At 42.6% G+C, this 15061-nt stretch overlaps 1 long non-coding RNA gene across 2 annotated transcripts in view; it reads left to right on the forward strand.

The window, feature by feature from the left end:
* LOC126928025 (uncharacterized) overlaps nt 1–11281 on the forward strand; it is an 81726-nt gene extending 70445 nt beyond the window's left edge. The window contains exon 3 of one of the 2 annotated variants that reach the window (XR_007716187.1): nt 11176–11281. This is a non-coding gene — a long non-coding RNA (uncharacterized LOC126928025). Of the gene's footprint in view, nt 1–3599; nt 3706–11175 lie in introns of those variants that run through there. The other variant, XR_007716186.1, reaches the window with a different exon arrangement.
* Nucleotides 11282–15061: the final 3780 nt, after the last annotated feature.

Raw genomic sequence — 15061 nt, forward strand, 5'->3', positions numbered from 1 at the left:
GCGAGGGACGCATATATGTGTGTCGCAAACCAACGGTTTGGCACACAGGGACATTGAAATATTCGCACCAGCCTGAGGAGCCGCAAGTCTTTATCGAGTTGCGTACTGACAAAAGTTTACAGTTTATCAATAGTTTTACATAAATAGTAATATTTCCACATAGTACAGTGCAACGTGTGGTCCGAAATCGCAGACAAAATTAGGTAATAGCGGGAAATATATGAAAGGTAAGGTATCGCATATGTTTAGCTTGGAAATTGTAAGCGTTGCTCGCTCGCACCGCTCGCTCGTAGAAATCTAGTCCAACCTCACAACCGGTCCGACACGTTAGCAAATTTGAAATAAGTCGCCTCCTTATCGAATAACGAACGCAAGAGGAATGGTTTTAGGTTAGGCTATAGTTTTCGAGCGAGCGCAGCGAGCGAGGAACGCGTAAAGGTGTGTCACAAACCAACGGTTTGGCACATAGGGACATTGAAATATTCGCACCAGCCTGAGGAGCCGCAAGTCTTTATCGAATTGCGTACTGACAAAAGTTTACAGTTTATCAATAGTTTTACATAAATAGTAATATTTCCACATAGTACAGTGCAACGTGAGGTCCGAAATCGCAGACAAAATTAGGTAATAACGGGAAATATATGAAAAGTAAGGTATCGCATATGTTTAGCTTGGAAATTGTAAGCGTTGCTCGCTCGCACCGCTCGCTCGTAAAAATCTAGTCCAACCTCACAACCGATCCGACACGTTAGCAAATTTGAAATAAGTCGCCTCCTTATCGAATAACGAACGCAAGAGGAATGGTTTTAGGTTAGGCTATAGTTTTCGAGCGAGCGCAGCGAGCGAGGAACGCGTAAAGGTGTGTCACAAACCAACGGTTTGGCACATAGGGTCATTGAAATATTCGCAACAGCCCGAGGAGCCGGAAGTCTTTATCGTACTGAGTACTGACAACAGTTTACAGTTTATCAATAGTTTTACATAAATGGTAATATTTCCACATAGTACAGTGCAACGTGAGGTCCGAATTCGCAGACTAAATTAGGTAATAACAGGAAATATATGCAAGGCAATATAAGGTATATGTATAGCGTGGAAATTGTAATCGTTGCTCGCTCGCTCGTAAAAACCTAGTCCAACCACACAACCGATCCGACACGTGAGCAAATTCGAAATAAGTCGCCTACTTATCGAATAACGAACATAAGAGTGATGGTTTTAGGTTAGGCTATCGTTTTCGAGCGAGCGCAGTGAGCGAGGGACGCGTAAATGTGTGTCACAAACCAACGGTTTGGCACATAGGGACATTGAAATATTCGCAACAGCCCGAGGAGCCGGAAGTCTTTATCGAACTGCGTACTGACAAAAGCTTACAGTTTATCAATAGTTTTACATTAATAGTAATATTTCCACATAGTACAGTGCAACGTGAGGTCCGAAATCGCTGACAAAATTAGGCAATAACAGGAAATACATGCAAGGCAATATAAGGTATATGTATAGAGTGGAAATTGTAATCGCTGTCCGCTCGTACCGCTCTCTCGTAAAAATCTAGTCCAACCTCACAACCGATCCGACACGTTAGCAAATTTGAAATAAGTCGCCTCCCTATCGAACAGCGAACGCAAGAGGGCTTGTTATTAGGTTAGGGTATAGTTTTCGAGCGAGCGCAGCGAGCGCGGAACGCGTAAAGTTGTGTCACAAACCAACGGTTTGGCACATAGGGACATTGAAATATTCGCAACAGCCCGAGGAGCCGGAAGTCTTTATCGAACTGCGTACTGAGAAAAGTTTACAGTTTATCAATAGTTTAAAATAAATAGTAATATTTCCACATAGTACAGTGCAACGTGTGGTCCGAAATCGCTGACAAAATTAGGCTATAACAGGAAATATATACAAGGCAATATAAGGAATATATATAGCTTGGAAATTGTAATCGTTGCTCGCTCGCTCCGCTCGCTCGTAAAAATCTAGTCCAACCTCACAACCGATCCGACACGTTAGCAAATTTGAAAGAAGTCGCCTCCTTATCGAATAACGAACGCTAGAGGGCTTGGTTTTAGGTTAGGCTATAGTTTTCGAGCGAGCGCAGCGAGCGAGGGACGCGTATATGTGTGTCACAAACCAACGGTTTGGCACACAGGGACATTGAAATATTAGCACCAGCCCGAGGAGCCGCAAATCTTTATCGAATTTCGTACTGACAAAAGTTTACAGTTTATCAATAGTTTTACATAAATAGTAATATTTCCACATAGAACAGTGCAACGTGAGGTACGAAATCGCTGACAAAATTAGGCAATAACAGGAAATATATCCAAGGCAATATAAGGTATATGTATAGCGTTGAAATTGTAATCGTTGCTCGCTCGCTCCGCTCGCTCGCAAAAATCTAGTCCAACCTCACATCCGATCCGACACGTTCGAAAATTTAAAATAAGTCGCCTCCTTATCGAATAACGAACGCAAGAGGAATGGTTTTAGGTTAGGCTATAGTTTTCGAGCGAGCGCAGCGAGCGAGGGAGGCGTAAAGGTGTGTCACAAATCAACGGTTTGGCACATAGGGACATTGAAATATTCGCAACAGCCCGAGGAGCCGGAAGTCTTTATCGAACTGCGTACTGACAAAAGCTTACAGTTTATCAATAGTTTTACATTAATAGTAATATTTCCACATAGTACAGTGCAACGTAATGTCCGAAATCGCAGACAAAATTAGGTAATAACAGGAAATATATGCAAGGCAATATAAGGTATATGTATAGCGTGGAAATTGTAATCGTTGCTCGCTCGCTCCGCTCGCTCGTAAAAATCTAGTCCAACCTCACAACCGATCAGACACGATCGCAAATTTGAAATAAGACGCCTCCTTATCGAATAACGAACGCAAGAGGGATTGGTTTTAGTTTAGGCTCTAGTTTTCGAGCGAGCGCAGCGAGCGAGGGAGGCGTAAAGGTGTGTCACAAACCATCGGTTTGGCTCATAGGGACATTGAAATATTCGCACCAGACCGAGGAGCCGCAAGTCTTTATCGAGTTGCGAACTGACAAAAGTTTACAGTTTATCAATAGTTTTACATAAATAGTAATAATTCCACATAGTACAGTGCAACGTGAGGTCCGAAATCGCAGACAAAATTAGGTAATAACAGGAAATATATGCAAGGTAAGGTATCGCATATGTTTAGCTTGGAAATTGTAAGCGTTGCTCGCTCGCACCGCTCGCTCGTAAAAATCTAGTCCAACCTCACAACCGATACGACACGTTAGCAAATTTGAAATAAGTCGCCTCCTTATCGAATAACGAACGCAAGAGGAATGGTTTTAGGTTAGGCTATAGTTTTCGAGCGAGCGCAGCGAGCGAGGGTCGCGTAAAGGTGTGTCACAATCCAACGGATTGGCACATAGGGACATTGAAATATTAGCACCAGCCCGAGGAGCCGGAAGTCTTTATCGAACTGCGTACTGACAAAAGATTACAGTTTATCAATAGTTTAAAATAAGTAGTAATATTTCCACATAGTACAGTGCAACGTGTGGTCCGAAATCGCTGACAAAATTAGGCAATAACAGGAAATACATGCAAGGCAATATAAGGTATATGTATAGCGTGGAAATTGTAATCGTTGCTCGCTCGTACCGCTCGCTCATAAAAATCTAGTCCAACCTCACAACCGATCCGACACGTTAGCAAATTTGAAAGAAGTCGCCTCCCTATCGAATAACGAACGCAAGAGGGGTGGTTTTAGGTTAGGCTATAGTTTTCGAGCGAGCGCAGCGAGCGAGGGACGCGTAAAGGTGTGTCACAAACCAACGGTTTGGCACATAGGGTCATTGAAATATTCGCAACAGCCCGAAGAGCCGGAAGTCTTTAACGAACTGCGTACTGAGAAAAGTTTACAGTTTATCAATAGTTTGAAATAAATAGTAATATTTCCACATAGTACAGTGCAACGTGTGGTCCGAAATCGCTGACAAAATTAGGCAATAACAGGAAATATATACAAGGCAATATAAGGAATATATATAGCTTGGAAATTGTAATCGTTGCTCGCTCGCTCCGCTCGCTCGTAAAAATCTAGTCCAACCTCACAACCGATCCGACACGTTAGCAAATTTGAAATAAGTCGCCTCCTTATCGAATAACGAACGCAAGAGGAATGGTTTTAGGTTAGGCTATAGTTTTCGAGCGAGCGCAGCGAGCGAGGAACGCGTAAAGGTGTGTCACAAACCAACGGTTTGGCACATAGGGTCATTGAAATATTCGCAACAGCCCGAGGAGCCGCAAGTCTTTATCGTACTGAGTACTGACAACAGTTTACAGTTTATCAATAGTTTTACATAAATGGTAATATTTCCACATAGTACAGTGCAACGTGAGGTCCGAATTCGCAGACTAAATTAGGTAATAACAGGAAATATATGCAAGGCAATATAAGGTATATGTATAGCGTGGAAATTGTAATCGTTGCTCGCTCGGTCGTAAAAACCTAGTCCAACCACACAACCGATCCGACACGTGAGCAAATTCGAAATAAGTCCCTACTTATCGAATAACGAACATAAGAGTGATGGTTTTAGGTTAGGCTATCGTTTTCGAGCGAGCGCAGTGAGCGAGGGACGCGTAAATGTGTGTCACAAACCAACGGTTTGGCACACAGGGACATTGAAATATTCGCACCAGCCCGAGGAGCCGGAAGTCTTTGTCGAACTGCGCACTGACAAAGGTTTGCAGTTTATCAATAGTTTTACATAAATAGTAATATTTCCACATAGTACAGTGCAACGTGAGGTCCGAAATCGCTGACAAAATTAGGCAATAACAGGAAATACATGCAAGGCAATATAAGGTATATGTATATAGTGGAAATTGTAATCGCTGTTCGCTCGTACCGCTCTCTCGTAAAAATCTAGTCCAACCTCACAACCGATCCGACACGTTAGCAAATTCGATATAAGTCGCCTCCTTATCGAATAACGAACGCAAGAGGAATGGTTTTAGGTTAGGCTATAGTTTTCGAGCGAGCGCAGCGAGCGAGGGACGCGTAAAGGTGTGTCACAAACCAACGGTTTGGCACATAGGGTCATTGAAATATTCGCACCAGACCGAGGAGCCGGAAGTCTTTATCGAACTGCGTACTGACAAAAGTTTACAGTTTATCAATAGTTTGACATTAATAGTAATATTTCCACATAGTACAGTGCAACGTAATGTCCGAAATCGCAGAAAAAATTAGGTAATAACAGGAAATATATGCAAGGCAATATAAGGTATATGTATAGCGTGGAAATTGTAATCGTTGCTCGCTCGCTCCGCTCGCTCGTAAATATCTAGTCCAACCTCACAACCGATCAGACACGTTCGAAAATTTAAAATAAGTCGCCTCCTTATCGAATAACGAACGCAAGAGGAATGGTTTTAGGTTAGGCTATAGTTTTCGAGCGAGCGCAGCGAGCGATGGAGGCGTAAAGGTGTGTCACAAACCAACGGTTTGGCACATAGGGACATTGAAATATTCGCAACAGCCCGAGGAGCCGGAAGTCTTTATCGAACTGCGTACTGACAAAAGTTTACAGTTTATCAATAGTTTTACATTAATAGTAATATTTCCACATAGTACAGTGCAACGTAATGTCCGAAATCGCAGACAAAATTAGGTAATAACAGGAAATATATGCAAGGCAATATAAGGTATATGTATAGCGTGGAAATTGTAATCGTTGCTCGCTCGCTCCGCTCGCTCGTAAATATCTAGTCCAACCTCACAACCGATCAGACACGATCGAAAATTTGAAATAAGACCCCTCCTTATCGAATAACGAACGCAAGAGGGATTGGTTTTAGTTTAGGCTATAGTTTTCGAGCGAGCGCATCGAGCGAGGGAGGCGTAAAGGTGTTTCACAATCCAACGGTTTGGCACATAGGGACATTGAAATATTCGCAACAGCCGGAGGAGCCGGAAGTCTTTATCGAACTGCGTACTGACAAAAGTTTACTGTTTATCAATAGTTTTACATAAATAGTAATATTTCCACATAGAACAGTGCAACGTGAGGTACGAAATCGCTGACAAAATTAGGCAATAACAGGAAATACATGCAAGGCAATATAAGGTATATGTATAGCGTGGAAATTGTAATCGTTGCTCGCTCGCTCCGCTCGCTCGTAAAAATCTAGTCCAACCTCACAACCGATCAGACACGATCGCAAATTTGAAATAGGACGCCTCCTTATCGAATAACGAACGCAAGAGGGATTGGTTTTAGTTTAGGCTATAGTTTTCGAGCGAGCGCAGCGAGCGAGGGAGGCGTAAAGGTGTTTCACAATCCAACGGTTTGGCACATAGGGACATTGAAATATTCGCAACAGCCGGAGGAGCCGGAAGTCTTTATCGATCTGCGTACTGACAAAAGTTTACTGTTTATCAATAGTTTTACATAAATAGTAATATTTCCACATAGAACAGTGCAACGTGAGGTACGAAATCGCTGACAAAATTAGGCAATAACAGGAAATACATGCAAGGCAATATAAGGTATATGTATAGCGTGGAAATTGTAATTGTTGCTCGCTCGCTCCGCTCGCTCGTAAAAATCTAGTCCAACCTCACAACCGATCAGACACGATCGAAAATTTGAAATAGGACGCCTCCTTATCGAATAACGAACGCAAGAGGGATTGGTTTTAGTTTAGGCTATAGTTTTCGAGCGAGCGCAGCGAGCGAGGGAGGCGTAAAGGTGTTTCACAATCCAACGGTTTGGCACATAGGGACATTGAAATATTCGCAACAGCCGGAGGAGCCGGAAGTCTTTATCGAACTGCGTACTGACAAAAGTTTACTGTTTATCAATAGTTTTACATAAATAGTAATATTTCCACATAGAACAGTGCAACGTGAGGTACGAAATCGCTGACAAAATTAGGCAATAACAGGAAATACATGCAAGGCAATATAAGGTATATGTATAGCGTGGAAATTGTAATCCTTTCTCGCTCGCTCCGCTCGCTCGTAAAAATCTAGTCTAACCTCACAACCGATCCGACACGTTAGCAAATTTGAAATAAGTCGCCTCCCTATCGAACAACGAACGCAAGAGGGCTTGTTATTAGGTTAGGCTATAGTTTTCGAGCGAGCGCAGCGAGCGCGGAACGCGTAAAGGTGTGTCACAAACCAACGGTTTGGCACATAGGGACATTGAAATATTCGCAACAGCCCGAGGAGCCGGAAGTGTTTATCGAATTGCGTACTGACAAAAGTTTACAGTTTATCAATAGTTTTACATAAATAGTAATATTTCCACATAGTACAGTGCAACGTGAGGTCCGAAATCGCAGACAAAATTAGGTAATAACGGGAAATATATGCAAGGCAATATAAGGTATATGTATAGCGTGGAAATTGTAATCGTTGCTCGCTCGCTCCGCTCGCTCGCAAAAATCTAGTCCAACCTCACATCCGATCCGACACGTTCGAAAATTTAAAATAAGTCGCCTCCTTATCGAATAACGAACGCAAGAGGAATGGTTTTAGGTTAGGCTATAGTTTTCGAGCGAGCGCAGCGAGCGAGGGAGGCGTAAAGGTGTGTCACAAACCAACGGTTTGGCACATAGGGACATTGAAATATTCGCAACAGCCCGAGGAGCCGGAAGTCTTTATCGAACTGCGTACTGACAAAAGTTCACAGTTTATCAATAGTTTTACATTAATAGTAATATTTCCACATAGTACAGTGCAACGTAATGTCCGAAATCGCAGAAAAAATTAGGTAATAACAGGAAATATATGCAAGGCAATATAAGGTATATGTATAGCGTGGAAATTGTAATCGTTGCTCGCTCGCTCCGCTCGCTCGTAAATATCTAGTCCAACCTCACAACCGATCAGACACGTTCGAAAATTTAAAATAAGTCGCCTCCTTATCGAATAACGAACGCAAGAGGAATGGTTTTAGGTTAGGCTATTTTTTTCGAGCGAGCGCAGCGAGCGAGGGAGGCGTAAAGGTGTTTCACAATCCAACGGTTTGGCACATAGGGACATTGAAATATTCGCAACAGCCGGAGGAGCCGGAAGTCTTTATCGAACTGCGTACTGACAAAAGTTTACTGTTTATCAATAGTTTTACATAAATAGTAATATTTCCACATAGAACAGTGCAACGTGAGGTACGAAATCGCTGACAAAATTAGGCAATAACAGGAAATACATGCAAGGCAATATAAGGTATATGTATAGCGTGGAAATTGTAATCGTTGCTCGCTCGCTCCGCTCGCTCGTAAAAATCTAGTCCAACCTCACAACCGATCAGACACGATCGCAAATTTGAAATAGGACGCCTCCTTATCGAATAACGAACGCAAGAGGGATTGGTTTTAGTTTAGGCTATAGTTTTCGAGCGAGCGCAGCGAGCGAGGGAGGCGTAAAGGTGTTTCACAATCCAACGGTTTGGCACATAGGGACATTGAAATATTCGCAACAGCCGGAGGAGCCGGAAGTCTTTATCGATCTGCGTACTGACAAAAGTTTACTGTTTATCAATAGTTTTACATAAATAGTAATATTTCCACATAGAACAGTGCAACGTGAGGTACGAAATCGCTGACAAAATTAGGCAATAACAGGAAATACATGCAAGGCAATATAAGGTATATGTATAGCGTGGAAATTGTAATTGTTGCTCGCTCGCTCCGCTCGCTCGTAAAAATCTAGTCCAACCTCACAACCGATCAGACACGATCGAAAATTTGAAATAGGACGCCTCCTTATCGAATAACGAACGCAAGAGGGATTGGTTTTAGTTTAGGCTATAGTTTTCGAGCGAGCGCAGCGAGCGAGGGAGGCGTAAAGGTGTTTCACAATCCAACGGTTTGGCACATAGGGACATTGAAATATTCGCAACAGCCGGAGGAGCCGGAAGTCTTTATCGAACTGCGTACTGACAAAAGTTTACTGTTTATCAATAGTTTTACATAAATAGTAATATTTCCACATAGAACAGTGCAACGTGAGGTACGAAATCGCTGACAAAATTAGGCAATAACAGGAAATACATGCAAGGCAATATAAGGTATATGTATAGCGTGGAAATTGTAATCCTTTCTCGCTCGCTCCGCTCGCTCGTAAAAATCTAGTCTAACCTCACAACCGATCCGACACGTTAGCAAATTTGAAATAAGTCGCCTCCCTATCGAACAACGAACGCAAGAGGGCTTGTTATTAGGTTAGGCTATAGTTTTCGAGCGAGCGCAGCGAGCGCGGAACGCGTAAAGGTGTGTCACAAACCAACGGTTTGGCACATAGGGACATTGAAATATTCGCAACAGCCCGAGGAGCCGGAAGTGTTTATCGAATTGCGTACTGACAAAAGTTTACAGTTTATCAATAGTTTTACATAAATAGTAATATTTCCACATAGTACAGTGCAACGTGAGGTCCGAAATCGCAGACAAAATTAGGTAATAACGGGAAATATATGCAAGGCAATATAAGGTATATGTATAGCGTGGAAATTGTAATCGTTGCTCGCTCGCTCCGCTCGCTCGCAAAAATCTAGTCCAACCTCACATCCGATCCGACACGTTCGAAAATTTAAAATAAGTCGCCTCCTTATCGAATAACGAACGCAAGAGGAATGGTTTTAGGTTAGGCTATAGTTTTCGAGCGAGCGCAGCGAGCGAGGGAGGCGTAAAGGTGTGTCACAAACCAACGGTTTGGCACATAGGGACATTGAAATATTCGCAACAGCCCGAGGAGCCGGAAGTCTTTATCGAACTGCGTACTGACAAAAGTTCACAGTTTATCAATAGTTTTACATTAATAGTAATATTTCCACATAGTACAGTGCAACGTAATGTCCGAAATCGCAGAAAAAATTAGGTAATAACAGGAAATATATGCAAGGCAATATAAGGTATATGTATAGCGTGGAAATTGTAATCGTTGCTCGCTCGCTCCGCTCGCTCGTAAATATCTAGTCCAACCTCACAACCGATCAGACACGTTCGAAAATTTAAAATAAGTCGCCTCCTTATCGAATAACGAACGCAAGAGGAATGGTTTTAGGTTAGGCTATTTTTTTCGAGCGAGCGCAGCGAGCGAGGGAGGCGTAAAGGTGTTTCACAATCCAACGGTTTGGCACATAGGGACATTGAAATATTCGCAACAGCCGGAGGAGCCGGAAGTCTTTATCGAACTGCGTACTGACAAAAGTTTACTGTTTATCAATAGTTTTACATAAATAGTAATATTTCCACATAGAACAGTGCAACGTGAGGTACGAAATCGCTGACAAAATTAGGCAATAACAGGAAATACATGCAAGGCAATATAAGGTATATGTATAGCGTGGAAATTGTAATCGTTGCTCGCTCGCTCCGCTCGCTCGTAAAAATCTAGTCCAACCTCACAACCGATCAGACACGATCGCAAATTTGAAATAGGACGCCTCCTTATCGAATAACGAACGCAAGAGGGATTGGTTTTAGTTTAGGCTATAGTTTTCGAGCGAGCGCAGCGAGCGAGGGAGGCGTAAAGGTGTTTCTCAATCCAACGGTTTGGCACATAGGGACATTGAAATATTCGCAACAGCCGGAGGAGCCGGAAGTCTTTATCGAACTGCGTACTGACAAAAGTTTACTGTTTATCAATAGTTTTACACAAATAGTAATATTTCCACATAGAACAGTGCAACGTGAGGTACGAAATCGTTGACAAAATTAGGTAATAACAGGAAATACATGCAAGGCAATATATGGTATATGTATAGCGTGGAAATTGTAATCCTTTCCCGCTCGCTCCGCTCGCTCGTAAAAATCTAGTCCAACCTCACATCCGATCCGACACGTTCGAAAATTTAAAATAAGTCGCCTCCTTATCGAATAACGAACGCAAGAGGAATGGTTTTAGGTTAGGCTATAGCTTTCGAGCGAGCGCAGCTAGCGAGGGAGGCGTAAAGGTGTGTCACAAACCAACGGTTTGGCACATAGGGACATTGAAATATTCGCACCAGACCGAGGAGCCGCAAGTCTTTATCGAATTGCGTACTGACAAAAGTTTACAGTTTATCAATAGTTTAAAATAAGTAGTAATATTTCCACATAGTACAGTGCAACGTGTGGTCCGAAATCGCTGACAAAATTAGGCAATAACAGGAAATACATGCAAGGCAATATAAGGTATATGTATAGCGTGGAAATTGTAATCGTTGCTCGCTCGTACCGCTCGCTCATAAAAATCTAGTCCAACCTCACAACCGATCCGACACGTTAGCAAATTTGAAAGAAGTCGCCTCCCTATCGAATAACGAACGCAAGAGGGGTGGTTTTAGGTTAGGCTATAGTTTTCGAGCGAGCGCAGCGAGCGAGGGACGCGTAAAGGTGTGTCACAAACCAACGGTTTGGCACATAGGGTCATTGAAATATTCGCAACAGCCCGAAGAGCCGGAAGTCTTTATCGAAGTGCGTACTGAGAAAAGTTTACAGTTTATCAATAGTTTGAAATAAATAGTAATATTTCCACATAGTACAGTGCAACGTGTGGTCCGAAATCGCTGACAAAATTAGGCAATAACAGGAAATATATACAAGGCAATATAAGGAATATATATAGCTTGGAAATTGTAATCGTTGCTCGCTCGCTCCGCTCGCTCGTAAAAATCTAGTCCAACCTCACAACCGATCCGACACGTTAGCAAATTTGAGAGAAGTCGCCTCCTTATCGAATAACGAACGCTACAGGGCTTGGTTTTAGGTTAGGCTATAGTTTTCGAGCGAGCGCAGCGAGCGAGGGACGCATATATGTGTGTCACAAACCAACGGTTTGGCACACAGGGACATTGAAATATTCGCACCAGCCTGAGGAGCCGCAAGTCTTTATCGAGTTGCGTACTGACAAAAGTTTACAGTTTATCAATAGTTTTACATAAATAGTAATATTTCCACATAGTACAGTGCAACGTGTGGTCCGAAATCGCAGACAAAATTAGGTAATAACGGGAAATATATGAAAGGTAAGGTATCGCATATGTTTAGCTTGGAAATTGTAAGCGTTGCTCGCTCGCACCGCTCGCTCGTAGAAATCTAGTCTAACCTCACAACCGGTCCGACACGTTAGCAAATTTGAAATAAGTCGCCTCCTTATCGAATAACGAACGCAAGAGGAATGGTTTTAGGTTAGGCTATAGTTTTCGAGCGACCGCAGCGAGCGAGGAACGCGTAAAGGTGTGTCACAAACCAACGGTTTGGCACATAGGGTCATTGAAATATTCGCAACAGCCCGGGGAGCCGCAAGTCTTTATCGTACTGAGTACTGACAACAGTTTACAGTTTATCAATAGTTTTACATAAATGGTAATATTTCCACATAGTACAGTGCAACGTGAGGTCCGAATTCGCAGACTAAATTAGGTAATAACAGGAAATATATGCAAGGCAATATAAGGTATATGTATAGCGTGGAAATTGTAATCGTTGCTTGCTCGGTCGTAAAAACCTAGTCCAACCACACAACCGATCCGACACGTGAGCAAATTCGAAATAAGTCGCCTACTTATCGAATAACGAACATAAGAGTGATGGTTTTAGGTTAGGCTATCGTTTTCGAACGAGCGCAGCGAGCGAGGGACGCGTAAAGGTGTGTCACAAACCAACGGTTTGGCACATAGGGTCATTGAAATACTCGCAACAGCCCGAGGAGCCGGAAGTCTTTATCGAACTGCGTACTGACAAAAGTTTACTGTTTATCAATAGTTTTACATTATTAGTAATATTTCCACATAGTACAGTGCAACGTAGTGTCCGAAATCGCAGACAAAATTAAGTAATAACAGGAAATATATGCAAGGCAATATAAGGTATATGTATAGCGTGGAAATTGTAATAGTTGCTCGCTCGCTCCGCTCGCTCGTAAAAATCTAGTCCAACCTCACAACCGGTCCGACACGTTAGCAAATTTGAAATAAGTCGCCTCCTTATCGAATAACGAACGCAAGAGGAATGGTTTTAGGTTAGGCTATAGTTTTCGAGCGAGCGCAGCGAGCGAGGAACGCGTAAAGGTGTGTCACAAACCAACGGTTTGGCACATAGGGTCATTGAAATATTCGCAACAGCCCGAGGGAGCCGCAAGTCTTTATCGTACTGAGTACTGACAACAGTTTACAGTTTATCAATAGTTTTTACATAAATGGTAATATTTCCACATAGTACAGTGCAACGTGAGGTCCGAATTCGCAGACTAAATTAGGTAATAACAGGAAATATATGCAAGGCAATATAAGGTATATGTATAGCGTGGAAATTGTAATCGTTGCTCGCTCGCTCCGCTCGCTCGTAAATATCTAGTCCAACCTCACAACCGATCAGACACGATCGAAAATTTGAAATAAGACGCCTCCTTATCGAATAACGAACGCAAGAGGGATTGGTTTTAGTTTAGGCTATAGTTTTCGAGCGAGCGCAGCGAGCGAGGGAGGCGTAAAGGTGTGTCACAAACCAACGGTTTGGCACATAGGGACATCGAAATATTCGCACCAGACCGAGGAGCCGCAAGTCTTTATCGAATTGCGTACTGACAAAAGTTTACAGTTTATCAATAGTTTCACATAAATAGTAATATCTCCACATAGTACAGTGCAACGTGAGGTCCGAAATCGCAGACAAAATTAGGTAATAACAGGAAATATATGCAAGACAATATAAGGTATATGTATAGCGTGGAAATTGTAATCGTTGCTCGCTCGCTCCGCTCGCTCGTAAAAATCTAGTCCAACCTCACAACCGATCAGACACGATCGCAAATTTGAAATAGGACGCCTCCTTATCGAATAACGAACGCAAGAGGGATTGGTTTTAGTTTAGGCTATAGTTTTCGAGCGAGCGCAGCGAGCGAGGGAGGCGTAAAGGTGTTTTCACAATCCAACGGTTTGGCACATAGGGACATTGAAATATTCGCAACAGCCGGAGGAGCCGGAAGTCTTTATCGAACTGCGTACTGACAAAAGTTTACTGTTTATCAATAGTTTTACATAAATAGTAATATTTCCACATAGAACAGTGCAACGTGAGGTACGAAATCGCTGACAAAATTAGGCAATAACAGGAAATACATGCAAGGCAATATAAGGTATATGTATAGCGTGGAAATTGTAATCCTTTCTCGCTCGCTCCGCTCGCTCGTAAAAATCTAGTCTAACCTCACAACCGATCCGACACGTTAGCAAATTTGAGAGAAGTCGCCTCCTTATCGAATAACGAACGCTACAGGGCTTGGTTTTAGGTTAGGCTATAGTTTTCGAGCGAGCGCAGCGAGCGAGGGGACGCATATATGTGTGTCACAAACCAACGGTTTGGCACACAGGGACATTGAAATATTCGCACCAGCCTGAGGAGCCGCAAGTCTTTATCGAGTTGCGTACTGACAAAAGTTTACAGTTTATCAATAGTTTTACATAAATAGTAATATTTCCACATAGTACAGTGCAACGTGAGGTCCGAAATCGCAGACAAAATTAGGTAATAACAGGAAATATATGGAAGAACAATATAAGGTATATGTATAGCGTGGAAATTGTAATCGTTGCTCGCTCGCTCCGCTCGCTCGTAAAAATCTAGTCCAACCTCACAACCGATCAGACACGATCGCAAATTTGAAATAGGATGCCTCCTTATCGAATAACGAACGCAAGAGGGATTGGTTTTAGTTTAGGCTATAGTTTTCGAGCGAGCGCAGCGAGCGAGGGAGGCGTAAAGGTGTTTCTCAATCCAACGGTTTGGCACATAGGGACATTGAAATATTCGCAACAGCCCGAGGAGCCGGAAGTCTTTATCGAACTGCGTACTGACAAAAGTTTACAGTTTATCAATAGTTTTACATTAATAGTAATATTTCCACATAGTACAGTGCAACGTAATGTCCGAAATCGCAGACAAAATTAGGTAATAACAGGAAATATATGCAAGGCAATATAAGGTATATGTATAGCGTGGAAATTGTAATCGTTGCTCGCTCGCTCCGCTCGCTCGTAAATATCTAGTCCAACCTCACAACCGATCAGACACGATCGAA

This window comes from Bombus affinis, unplaced genomic scaffold (genome assembly GCF_024516045.1).
Source record: "Bombus affinis isolate iyBomAffi1 unplaced genomic scaffold, iyBomAffi1.2 ctg00000485.1, whole genome shotgun sequence".
NCBI classification, from domain to species: domain Eukaryota; kingdom Metazoa; phylum Arthropoda; class Insecta; order Hymenoptera; family Apidae; genus Bombus; species Bombus affinis.